At 57.4% G+C, this 10,494-nt stretch overlaps 1 pseudogene; it reads right to left on the bottom strand.

Moving 5' to 3' along the window:
• Nucleotides 1-173: 173 nt before the first annotated feature.
• Nucleotides 174-9,680, bottom strand: LOC114708530 (annotated as a pseudogene).
• Nucleotides 9,681-10,494: the final 814 nt, after the last annotated feature.

Below are 10,494 nucleotides of genomic sequence, written 5' to 3' on the forward strand. Positions count from 1 at the left end.
AGGGAGCTGTGTTTTGTGTCACCTGAAATAAGATAGGTGTCATTTTGTCCTCATCAAAGAAGCGACAGAAAATGAGAACAGGACTAAGGACAAAGCCAACGGCAACCAGAGACCTGCCGCGGGCACCTGGGCCAGAGCCTCCAGGCTCAGCCCATCCAATTGCCATCCTCTACCAGAGGTCTCGGAGCACTTGGCTGCATCCCAAACAGGTTGGGGCCAGAACCACTGCTGTTGACTCCAGGGCCAGACTCATCTCGCCAGGAGCCAGCTGGATGCACCTGAATACCCAGCTGAAGAGGCAGGTGGGAGGCTGGGGCGAAAGCAGAGCAGAAACCAGGTCACAGCTGGGCACATGTACTCCCAGCTCTCAGAGGCTAAAATAGGAGCCGGCAGTTCAGGGCCAGACTGGACGGTACAGCCCACACAGAACAAGACGCACAGTGCTCCAGCAGGATCGGAGCCAGGCACTCATGCGGCCACTCGGAGTGTCCCAGGGACCACCTCGACAATTCTGCTCTCACTAGTCTGTGGCTGTCACACTTCGTCTTTCCACCTAATTTATCCAGCTCGGTTCCTCAAGGGTTCCTAGCCACACTTGTGTGGTACAACTCTATTTTCCTTATTTACGTATTCTTTTGTTTCCCTTCTGCTTTTTCAAACAGGGTTTTGCTGGGCGGTGGTGGCGCACGCCTTTAATCCCAGCACTCGGGAGGCAGAGGCAGGCGGATCTCTGTGAGTTCGAGGCCAGCCTGGGCTACCAAGTGAGTCCCAGGAAAGGCGCAAAGCTACACAGAGAAACCCTGTCTCGAAAAACAAAACAAAAGAAAAAGAAAAAAAAAAAGAAACAGGGTTTCATTTATCCCAGGCAGAGTTCACTATGTAGCCTAGGGTGATCCTCCTGCCTCTACCTCCCAAGCGCTACAAGCATGTGTCTCCACACCTGGCTTTAGGTCATGCTGGGGGTTGAACCCAGGGTCTGTGCTCGATGTACCTACCCTGCACTCACTAAGCTGCATCACAGGTCTTCCCTGTCTGCCTTCTTCTCTCCCTCTCTCCCTCCATTCACGCCTCTCTCCCCCCCCCCCCACTCTTCGATTCCCCTCTCTCCCCACACTGCACCTCTCTTTCGGACCGTCTGGCTATGTTGCCTAGGCCGACTTACAACTCCTGGGCTCAAGTGATTCTCCTGCCTCAGTGTTCCACCTGGCTTGGACTCCAAGCACACGCCATGCTACCTGGCCATGACTCCCCTTTCTCAGTTCCAGTACGAACTGCGTCTAGGCTCAGAAGCTGCTAAGCGCTTTCACAGTCTGCCATCTTGGTCCGGCTCTGAGCCCCCTGGTGGTATTTCTCTCTTCCACCCTCCTCCTCAAGGAGGTGGCAATGAGCACCAGGAGCTGCTGGGGTGTCCAGTGTCACACACCACTACCTTCTGTGTTCTTCTGTGCCCTACCCCTCTGAGTCCCGGCTGTCCCCACAGCAAGGACTTGATCGTGACCTGGTCATCTCTCTTCCACATGGGATGTGAACCCGCCCGGATTATCCAGGCTGGTCTGGGTTCCTTGCCCTCCAGGGTTGCCCCCGAGAGCCTCCCACACCTGCCCAGCTCAGCTCCTTTACTGGCTTTTCCTTAGTGCAGGCCTGTGCTTCCCAGAGCTCTTGGACATGCTTTCCTGGTACCCCGGGCCCTCCTGAAACGCTTCCCTGGCCCTCGCTCTCCCAGGGCACCGGGCAGACCACATAGGAGATTTAGTCAGGCAGCCGGGTCCCGGCACCACCGGCCGACACCTGGCTGCTTCGCGGTCCTGTGCTCCGTTCCCTTCTGTGTGAAATGGGAATGATAATGTCTCTGTAACGTTTTCTGTGGGTTTCCAGAGCCTTGGCGTGGAAGGGCTGGGCAGACCGTCCTCTGTGAGACTCTTGTGCTTAGCACTGTCCCCTCTACAGAGGTGACCCCACGCCCTCATTTGGGACACTGACGTCTCACGTCCCCTCTTTCTTCAGCCACAGGAAGAAGAGTGTGCTCTGCATCTGAGTCAGTCTACCTGGCATGCAGAGGCTGGCTCCGCTGTCACACATCTGGGCTTCGGGCCTGCTGTGTCCTGCCCTCTTTCTACCCTCCTAGAGCGCTGTCCTTTGCACTTTTCTCCACTGCTCTCCATCCCATCATGCACTGGCTCTCCTTCAAAGCCAGACTCCTCACTGGCCTCATCCTAGGAAGAGCCTCCGGGTTGCCGTCTCCCCCTGACCTTGTGGTCACTGACTCATCTTTGCGCTTCGTCTGGGGTTCTGGTTGCTTCTGACTCTATCCTGCCTTGTTTCTCCCCTCAGTGGCTCTGTGTGCACCCCATCTCTTCCCATCTCTGTCCCCCCCCCACAGAATGGCCACGAATTCCCTCGACACAGGCACCCCCAAGCACCCTTTCCCCCCCCTCACACAAACCTAGAATGGCAAGCACGGTGCCACCTTTAAGGACCTCCATGGAACCCGAGCAGACAAAGTAGAGGGCCTGGAGAGCATCGCCTTGGTGAATGAGGTACTCGCCGGGTGTGCAGAAGGCAGGCCTCAGCGCCAGGGACAGCGCCCGCAGGCAGCCGCGGCTCGCCGCCTCGAACAGGGGCAGCTGCAGGACCTCCTTGTGCAGATGCATGGCGATGTCCGCCCGAAGCTCGTCCGGGAGACTCTGCAGCAGCTGGAGGCAGGCGGTAGGAGAAAGTTAGGGGAGCAGAGGAGGAGGCCCCTTCCAACCAGCTCCTCTCCACCACTTCCAACCTCAGGAGCAAGGAGGGAAACGGAAGGAGGCCTGAGCCTCCTGGACAGCACTAGGGTGCGCAGGATGCAGTCCATGGGAGAAAGCTCTTGGCAGCCCTCTCCTCCCTGCCCCTGGCCTCCTCCTGGCCTCAGACTCCGACGTCCGTGAGCACAGAACCCACAGACCCAGCTAGGGTTCTGCCTGTCTCGTGTGTGGGTGCTGTCCCTGCAAGAGAACCGGGGAAACCACACTCCTGCGTTTCCTGCCCACCCAGACCTCCGCTCCTAATCGTTGAGACCAAGCACAAACCCTTGAGGACGCAAAAGTCTAGAAGGAGGCGCCCCGGAGGCCACCACACCTCAGTGGTGTCGATTCCGTTGTTCACAGCCCAGGTGGCTTGGAAGTACTCAAGCATGCGCTGCTTGAGGGGCTTGGGGATGCGGTGGATGCGGATGTAGTCTCGCAGGTCCCGGGTGCGGCTGTGGTACAGAAAGCGGCGAGCATACATGCGCTGGATGATGGCCGTCACGTTCCCAAACACCACTGCATGCATCAGGGCTGGGGAAGAGTGGAGAGGAAGGGTCACCTCCAGGCCTGGCTAGCAAACCTGGCCTCTGCTCCCTGCCCGTCCCCATGTTCCTAGGTGGGGTGCGTGGGTGGGCATCTCTCCCAGCCCTGGACTGGTGGACCGCCCAAAGAACCTCGAGTTCTGGGGACCCTGAGAGGGGTCGGCACACGGGGGCCCAGAAAGCCACAGCCCAGCCTCACCTCCAATAAGCATGGTGCAGATGGAGAAGATCTTCTCGGTGTCTGTGTTAGCGGACACATTGCCGAAGCCCACACTGGTAAGACTGCTGAGCGCGAAGTAAAGGGAGGTGATGTAGGCGCTGCGCAGGGACGGGCCACCCAGAAGCTCCAGCCCGGTCCCGTTGGCTTCGCCGCCGCTGCCGCTGCCGCTCCTGCTGCTGCAGTTTTCACTCTGGCCCGAGCTGTTCCCTCCATCTGAACTCTGGCTCACCAGGTAGTAGGGGGTCTCCAGCCTGCGCGCCAGCTCCTGCAGCCAGCCTGGGGAGGGGAGGGGGGGCTGAGAGAGCAGGACCGGACCGGTCTGCTGCTCTGAGGATACAGGTGTGCTAGCCGGCACCCTGAAAGCGGGGAACACGCAGATGCAGGCCCACCCCTGTGGCTTCGGCCACCTTTTCTCCTCTTTGCTAACACAGCACATCCTTATCCATCCCTTCGACTCTCAGCAGGACGGCACGGGAGACAGGCTGCCAGGCTCCACAGCTGGATCCTGTTTGGTGCCGTGGGGAGAGGAAGGAGAATCACACCCATTTCTCCAAGGCTGCTGTCAATCTCGCATCCAGCAGGAGGAGAGGGGTGGCCCAGAGGCTGGGGGTAGGAGTGAAATGTCACTGCATTTAGCCTCAGCCTGGTCCCCAAGTTTGGATGGCTGAGGCTGCCTCCTCTGTCCTGTCCACTCACAACACTATTTTTTCTCTGTCCAAGTCACCGCATACTGAAAACCCTGCTCCTGTTCATCCAGCCATACCCTGACCCTCAGCCTCTCAAACCACTCAGTCTCACATGTGCTGTCACCAACATGGATGTGTGCACATAGGCCACTGAGGTGCCACACACACCCCACACAAGGCAAGGGCACACACACAAACACTACAGATGCCCAGCCACCACCGTGCCCACTTGCACTGAAAAGGCCTATGTGTGCTTGAAAGACTAATGACCCACAGGTGACTGGACACTGGCACATGGGCAGGGCTGGGGACACACTTGTACACAGATGAATCATATATACCTGCGTGCTCACACAGGCATGTACGCTCACACCCAGAAACCCTCCCAAAGAGACTTCCTCGCGCACACAAGGCCGGGATGGCTAAACTTACCCAGTCTTCTCTGGACACGGGAGAAGAGCAAGTTGCAAGTTCACAAGGTCAGCACACAGACCTGTTCCACACTCCGTAGCCTTGGACGTCCTCCTCCCCTCCTCCCATCCACACCCATCCCCCAGTGGCTGAGTGCACACAGCGGCAGGGCCCAGCAGAGGGGCAGAGGTGTCCTGCAGGACAGGAGCTACACCAGGCAAGAGCCACAGGACAGGGTTAAGCCGCAGGGCCGCTGGCAGGGGCTCAGCAGCTCCCTGGAAGAGGGATACGTGTGCTTAACCTTAAAAGATAGGGAGGGCATTTTTTAAAAAGCCTGCCTGCTCTCTCTCTCTCTCTCTCTCTCTCTCTCTCTCTCTCTCTCTCTCTCTCTTCCTTCCTCCCTTCCTTCCGTATGAGCACATGTCATGGTGTGCACGTGGAAATCAGAGGCTAACTCCTCCTACCATTTTGGCCCTGGGGAGCGAACTCCGGGTTGTGGAAGCAAGCGCCTTTATTCACTGAGCCATCTAGTGTGGACTCAAGACCAAGGGGGGCCTGGATCAGTGGCCGAGATTGGGGTTCACCTGGGAATTTAATGCTTGGAGGTGAGCTGGAGACAGGGTTGGGGTGGTTGCTGACCCAGAGCTGCCTGTACTACAGACTCCCCCTGGGAAAGGCAGGTGCCAACGCGCTGGAGTGTCCCTGTTTCCACATGCTCAGCAACTAGCGGGCTCAGGGGAGCCGCCAGGTGGGTCCTCTGGGCACACACCGTCTCCATGCGCCTGGCGAGGAGAAGGTTCACAGGAGCCTCAGCATCTCTCGGGGAACCGATCAGAGCAAGCTCTACGACTGACGGGTGACCCCACTGAGGTCACTGGAAATGAGAGTTCACCCAAGCAGCTGGACACTCAACAACTGTGGGTTGCCGAGAAGCTGACAGGGGGGCCGGAAGTGTGGAAGAAAGGTGTGCTCAGGCTGGGTGCGCCCGAACTGGCTGGAACAGGACGGTTAAATGAGAAGGGTGAGAGCTGTGCCTTCCTTACGGCGGCGACATCATGGGCTGGCGGAGCGGGGAGGCAGATAAAGCCTGTCTGGAGTATCTGGGACTTGGAGGGGCTCAGCCTAGGGCCACACCTCACACAGCAGGAGTGTGTGTGGCTGGCTGTGAGGGGCTATGGCCTTGCTGGGTTCCGGCCCGAGAACCACAACCTTGTGGGTGACGTGGGAGGCGAGGGTGGCAACGCACAGCAAGAGTTGAGATCGAGTGGGCGGTGAGTGGAAGGAGGAGCCGGAGCAGTGGAGGTGAAGGGAGGAGGGGATGCTGGGAAAACTGCTTTTTAGGCTCAGGGAAAACGCGGATTCAGATACACATGAAAGTGGAGGTGACAAAGGGGGGCAATGGCCTGGAGAACCCATGGCGACAAGCTTCGACGAAGGTGGCCTCATAGGAAGCCGTGAGGCCAGCAGGTCTTTGCCTTCCACAGAGAGCAAGCAGGCAGGCTTTTAAAAAAAATGCCCCCCCTTTTTTTTTTTTTTTTTTTTTTTTTTTTTTGGTTTTTTTTTTTGGTTTTTTCGAGACAGGGTTTCTCTGTGTAGCTTTGCGCCTTTCCTGGAGCTCACTTGGTAGCCCAGGCTGGCCTCGAACTCACAAAGATCCGCCTGCCCCTGCCTCCCAAGTGCTGGGATTAAAGGCGTGTGCCACCACGCCCGGCTTTCTGCCCTCCCTTTCTTTTAAGGTTAAGCACACGTATCTTCCTAAAGCCTTCCACAGCTGGGTAAGAGCTTGAGAAATGTGATCTAGGTCTGGCCATCGGGAGGGTCCTGTGGGTGACTGGGACTCCCCAGACAGTCACTGGGCTGTCCCCGCATGGCGGTGGCCATCACACGCATGCACACCCTTCCTCTGACATTCCCACGTGCCGACGGTCACATCCCGGCCCCTGCCATCCTTTCTCTGGCAATGCAACCCTCCTCCTCAACCCGCTGTACCGATCTCAGGCAGCTCGGATTCGCTGCTCTCGATCTCCTGTTGGCCGATGTAGAACCAGACGCAGGCCACCCAGTGGGCGAGGAGCGCGAACACGGCCATGAGCAAGGTGAGCACCACGGCGCTGTACTGGGAGTACCGGTCCAGTCTGGGCAGCAGGCGCAGGAGGCGCAGCAGCCTCACGGTCTTCAGCAGGTGAGCCCCGACGTACTAAGATGGGGGAAGGGAGGTCATCCCAGGCCAACGCTGGCCCTGCCTGTCTCAGCCCAAAGCTCATCACCCATCCCAGCCACACTGACCACGTTGACCTTGAAGGCGTGTAGTAGGTCAAAGGCAGCGCGGCTATGACATCCAGCAGGAACCAGGTGGTGACGTAGTGGAGGCAGATGGACTTCGGGGCAAATACCACCTGGCCTGACTTGGACACGAATGTGGTACGAAAATTCAGCACAATATCTGTTGGGAAATAGGCGGGCATCAGTAGGATATAGCTCTTCCCCACTGGGCACCTACCTGTCCAGTGCTTGGTCCTGCCCCAGGCCCTTCATATCAGTGGCCTCACTAAGCGTTGTGTAACTCTAGCACGCGCACATGGTTTATACCCATTTCACAGAGGGAGAAACAAAGGCTTGCCAAGGCTATTCTCAGCTCAGGGCTCTAGAGCACTGCATGGGCAGAGATACCTTTGGAATATAGGATTGGCAAACAAGGGAGGCACTTGTGGGGCACTGGAAACCAAGCAAAGAATGGTCCCTCCAAAACCCCCACGGGGGGCCGGCCCTGAGTGGAGCATCAGGCACACGTTACACATTACACATACCGAGGATGAAGAGAACCTCCACAGCCAGGTCACAGACACTAGGGGACCACGGGCCGCACTGGGCTCCCGTGCGGTGCTCACACACACGCTGTACGGCACGGTGACAGCCACGTAGAGTGTGGCCAGCAGGATGAAGCCATCCCAGGTAGCTCTCAGGGCCCCACAGTGCAGCAGGATGAAGGGCGACTTCCGGACGGCAGCGACTTTATATTCAGGCAAATTTGGCTTTTCTCCAAACACTCCCTGAGCGAGGAGGGCAGGTCCAGGTAGAGAAGAAAGGGTACGGGCAGAAGCTACGTCAGGAGAGTGTCGAGGCGAGGCGAGCATTCATCTCCTTTCCCTCCTGCACTCTCCAAGTGGCCTGACATGGGCCTTATTTACAGGCCAGAAGGCTGAGGACAGGGAAGAGCCAATAACTTAGTGGAGGCCAAACAATTGCCTAGGAGTAGAGCCAGGATTGAACCCAGGACCGCACGACTCCAAAGCCAAGGAGTTCTTTTAGACTCTGATTGGTCTGAAAGCCATGACATATTCCCTCTCTCGGTTCCACCCGCAAAGGGCTGGCGGACCTGAGTAGTTTCTGGGTATTCTCTCCGAGATGGCTTTAGCGCCCCTCAGCCTGTCCTAGCCTGTCCCCAACCCAAACACTGCACCCAGGTGCTCAGCCTACCTTATTGAGCTTGTGTTTGCCTTCGGCTGCTTCTGCAGATGGCCAGAGAGGTGATAGAGAACAGCCCGGCTCCGCCGCGATTGGCGTTAAAGCCTTTGCTTCCCGCCGGCCATATCGGCGCCGGCCGCCACCTGCAGAAAAAGAGGGTCCCTGTGACAGTCAACTACAGGATCCTGGGTATAGGACACTAGCTGCTGTCTGTGGACTGAGCCGGCTCGTTGACCCTTTTGTCTATTCAGAATGAGGGTCAGGCATGCCTCACTTCACTGGGTCACTTGTCAATCAGAGCTGTGCAGTCCTAAGGATACTCAGGACACCAGTTCCAGGATCAGCTGCCGGTCCGATCCAGCAAGACAAGAAAAGGAGTCAATGGAGAAAGTCCGGAGAGGAAGTTTCTAAGAGGGTCTCAAAATGCAGAGCCAGTGGGACGCTGCCCGCAGAGGTGAGTTCTGAGAAGCCCAAACTGAAGATTGACACTTGAGAAGAGGCAGGACCCCGGGCTGAGTGAGGATAGAGGCGTGGGAGTGGACTGAACTCCCAGCATTCCAGAGGGCAATGAGACCTCGGACCAGGGTCGAATGCCAGCTCTGTGGCCTGGAAAGCCTGGCCAGCCTTGGAGGGGGCTTTGCCTGGGGCTCGCCATCAGGCATGCTGTGGGGAAAGGGGCCAGGTGAGGCTGTGCGCAGCACCCTTAGTTAGCGGGGAAGGGGGCCTCCCTAGACACAGGCAGAGTTTGTTGGCTCAGAAACACTGATTCGACAACCGCAACTTTGTTTCAACTAGCCTGTTGGACAAGATTCCCATCCAGGACATCAAACACAGCCCAGCACAGGCCACTCTGTCAGACAGAGTGGACTCGGTGGACGCAGGAGGGGTTGGGGGTGTCGCAGCCCGCCAGGGCCAGAGGTACCCAGTGTCCAAGCCTCGGCGTCTAAATCCACACGAATAGCACCCACCTCTCTCCTTCCAGTTGTCAGGGCCTCCTCGGTTCTTGGTGTCGCTGATGTCTTGTGAGAGACCAGGAAGAGGGCCACCTCCCCTTCTCGTTTTTTATAGGTATCACATCAGGAGACACCAGAATGGAAGCCCTAGGCAGCCAGAGAGAGACTTGACCACCTTCCGTTCTCACCCTCCTAAGGCGACAACAGAGCTTCCTGGAGAGGGAGCAGCTGTGTGGCTCATTGAGGACAAGGCTTGGGAGAGGGGGCAACCGAGAGCAGACAGGACCGCAGACACGCTGAGATGGGGGGTGCTTCCCCCCACTTCTGAATATGAGAAAACTCAAGTAAGTGGATGCTGAGAGCAGTCAAGGATGATGATGGGGAGGAGGCAGGACAAGGAAAGGCAGAGTGGAGTGGGTGCCCAGCCCACCGAGGTGACACTGACGGTAGAGTGCAAATTGGTACCGATGGTGCTTACCGCTCTTCCGGTACAGGATCAGTTCAGCCTTGAATTCTTTGTGTTCATCGAGGGCCTTGCGGATCTGTTGGCGGACCAGCTCACTGGTGTCTGGTCCATAGAGGAAGGAGCAGCACAGCCCCCGCTGCATGACCTCAGCCCTGGAGAAGCCCGTGAGGTCACAGAAGCCATCAGAGCAGTAGACCACAGGGAAAAGCCCTGCCACCTGGCGTTGCCCAGCACGAAGTTACTGTCTGCAAGAGAACACCTCTCAGAGGAAAGCGTGAACTGAAGGGCACCTTCACCTACCAGCCTCGCTTTTCAAAATACCCGCAAAAACCACCAAAGGGTGGTTTATCATACCCAGGGTGCTGTGCGTACTGACTGGCCAAGACCTGTTTATGAATGAGACTTAAGCATCATCTGTGCGTCAGTATCCTCAAGGGTCAACTCCCGGCTGAATGTGTATGTGTGTTTGAAGATGAGCACATGTCGATGCAGATTGTTAAATGCAGTCCTGCATGGGCCTTGTACCTTGGGAGTGTGTCCTGAGAGTTTGAATAAGGGGTGGGGTTAGGGAGTTCCCAAAGACTGCACCTGCTCTAGGCACCACCTCTCTTCTGCCAGGCTCACCCACCATTGGATAAGCAGGTTGGCTGTATGGCTCCTCCCATGGAGACCCACTGGATCCGGGAATCTGTCCAGGCCACTGTCCAGCCTAGGCTGTATTGCACCCTCCTGCATGCCCTGGCTCAGGAACTAGTGAATGCAATCAAGAATGGGGGTGTATGCATAGTGATTGAACAGAGCCTGGAGCCAAGCATGTATTGGGGGAATCAGAGGTGCTGAATCAGCAGGCTTCAAGCCCAAAACAGATGGAGACGTCTGGGGTGGGGGAGGGAGAGCTAGTGATGAGTTCCTACCCGCTGTCTACAACGGAATGAGGATGCTAGTTAGGACTGGGAAGCCCACGGGCAGTG

Source organism: Peromyscus leucopus, unplaced genomic scaffold, assembly GCF_004664715.2.
Source record: "Peromyscus leucopus breed LL Stock unplaced genomic scaffold, UCI_PerLeu_2.1 scaffold_761, whole genome shotgun sequence".
Lineage (NCBI taxonomy): Eukaryota > Metazoa > Chordata > Mammalia > Rodentia > Cricetidae > Peromyscus > Peromyscus leucopus.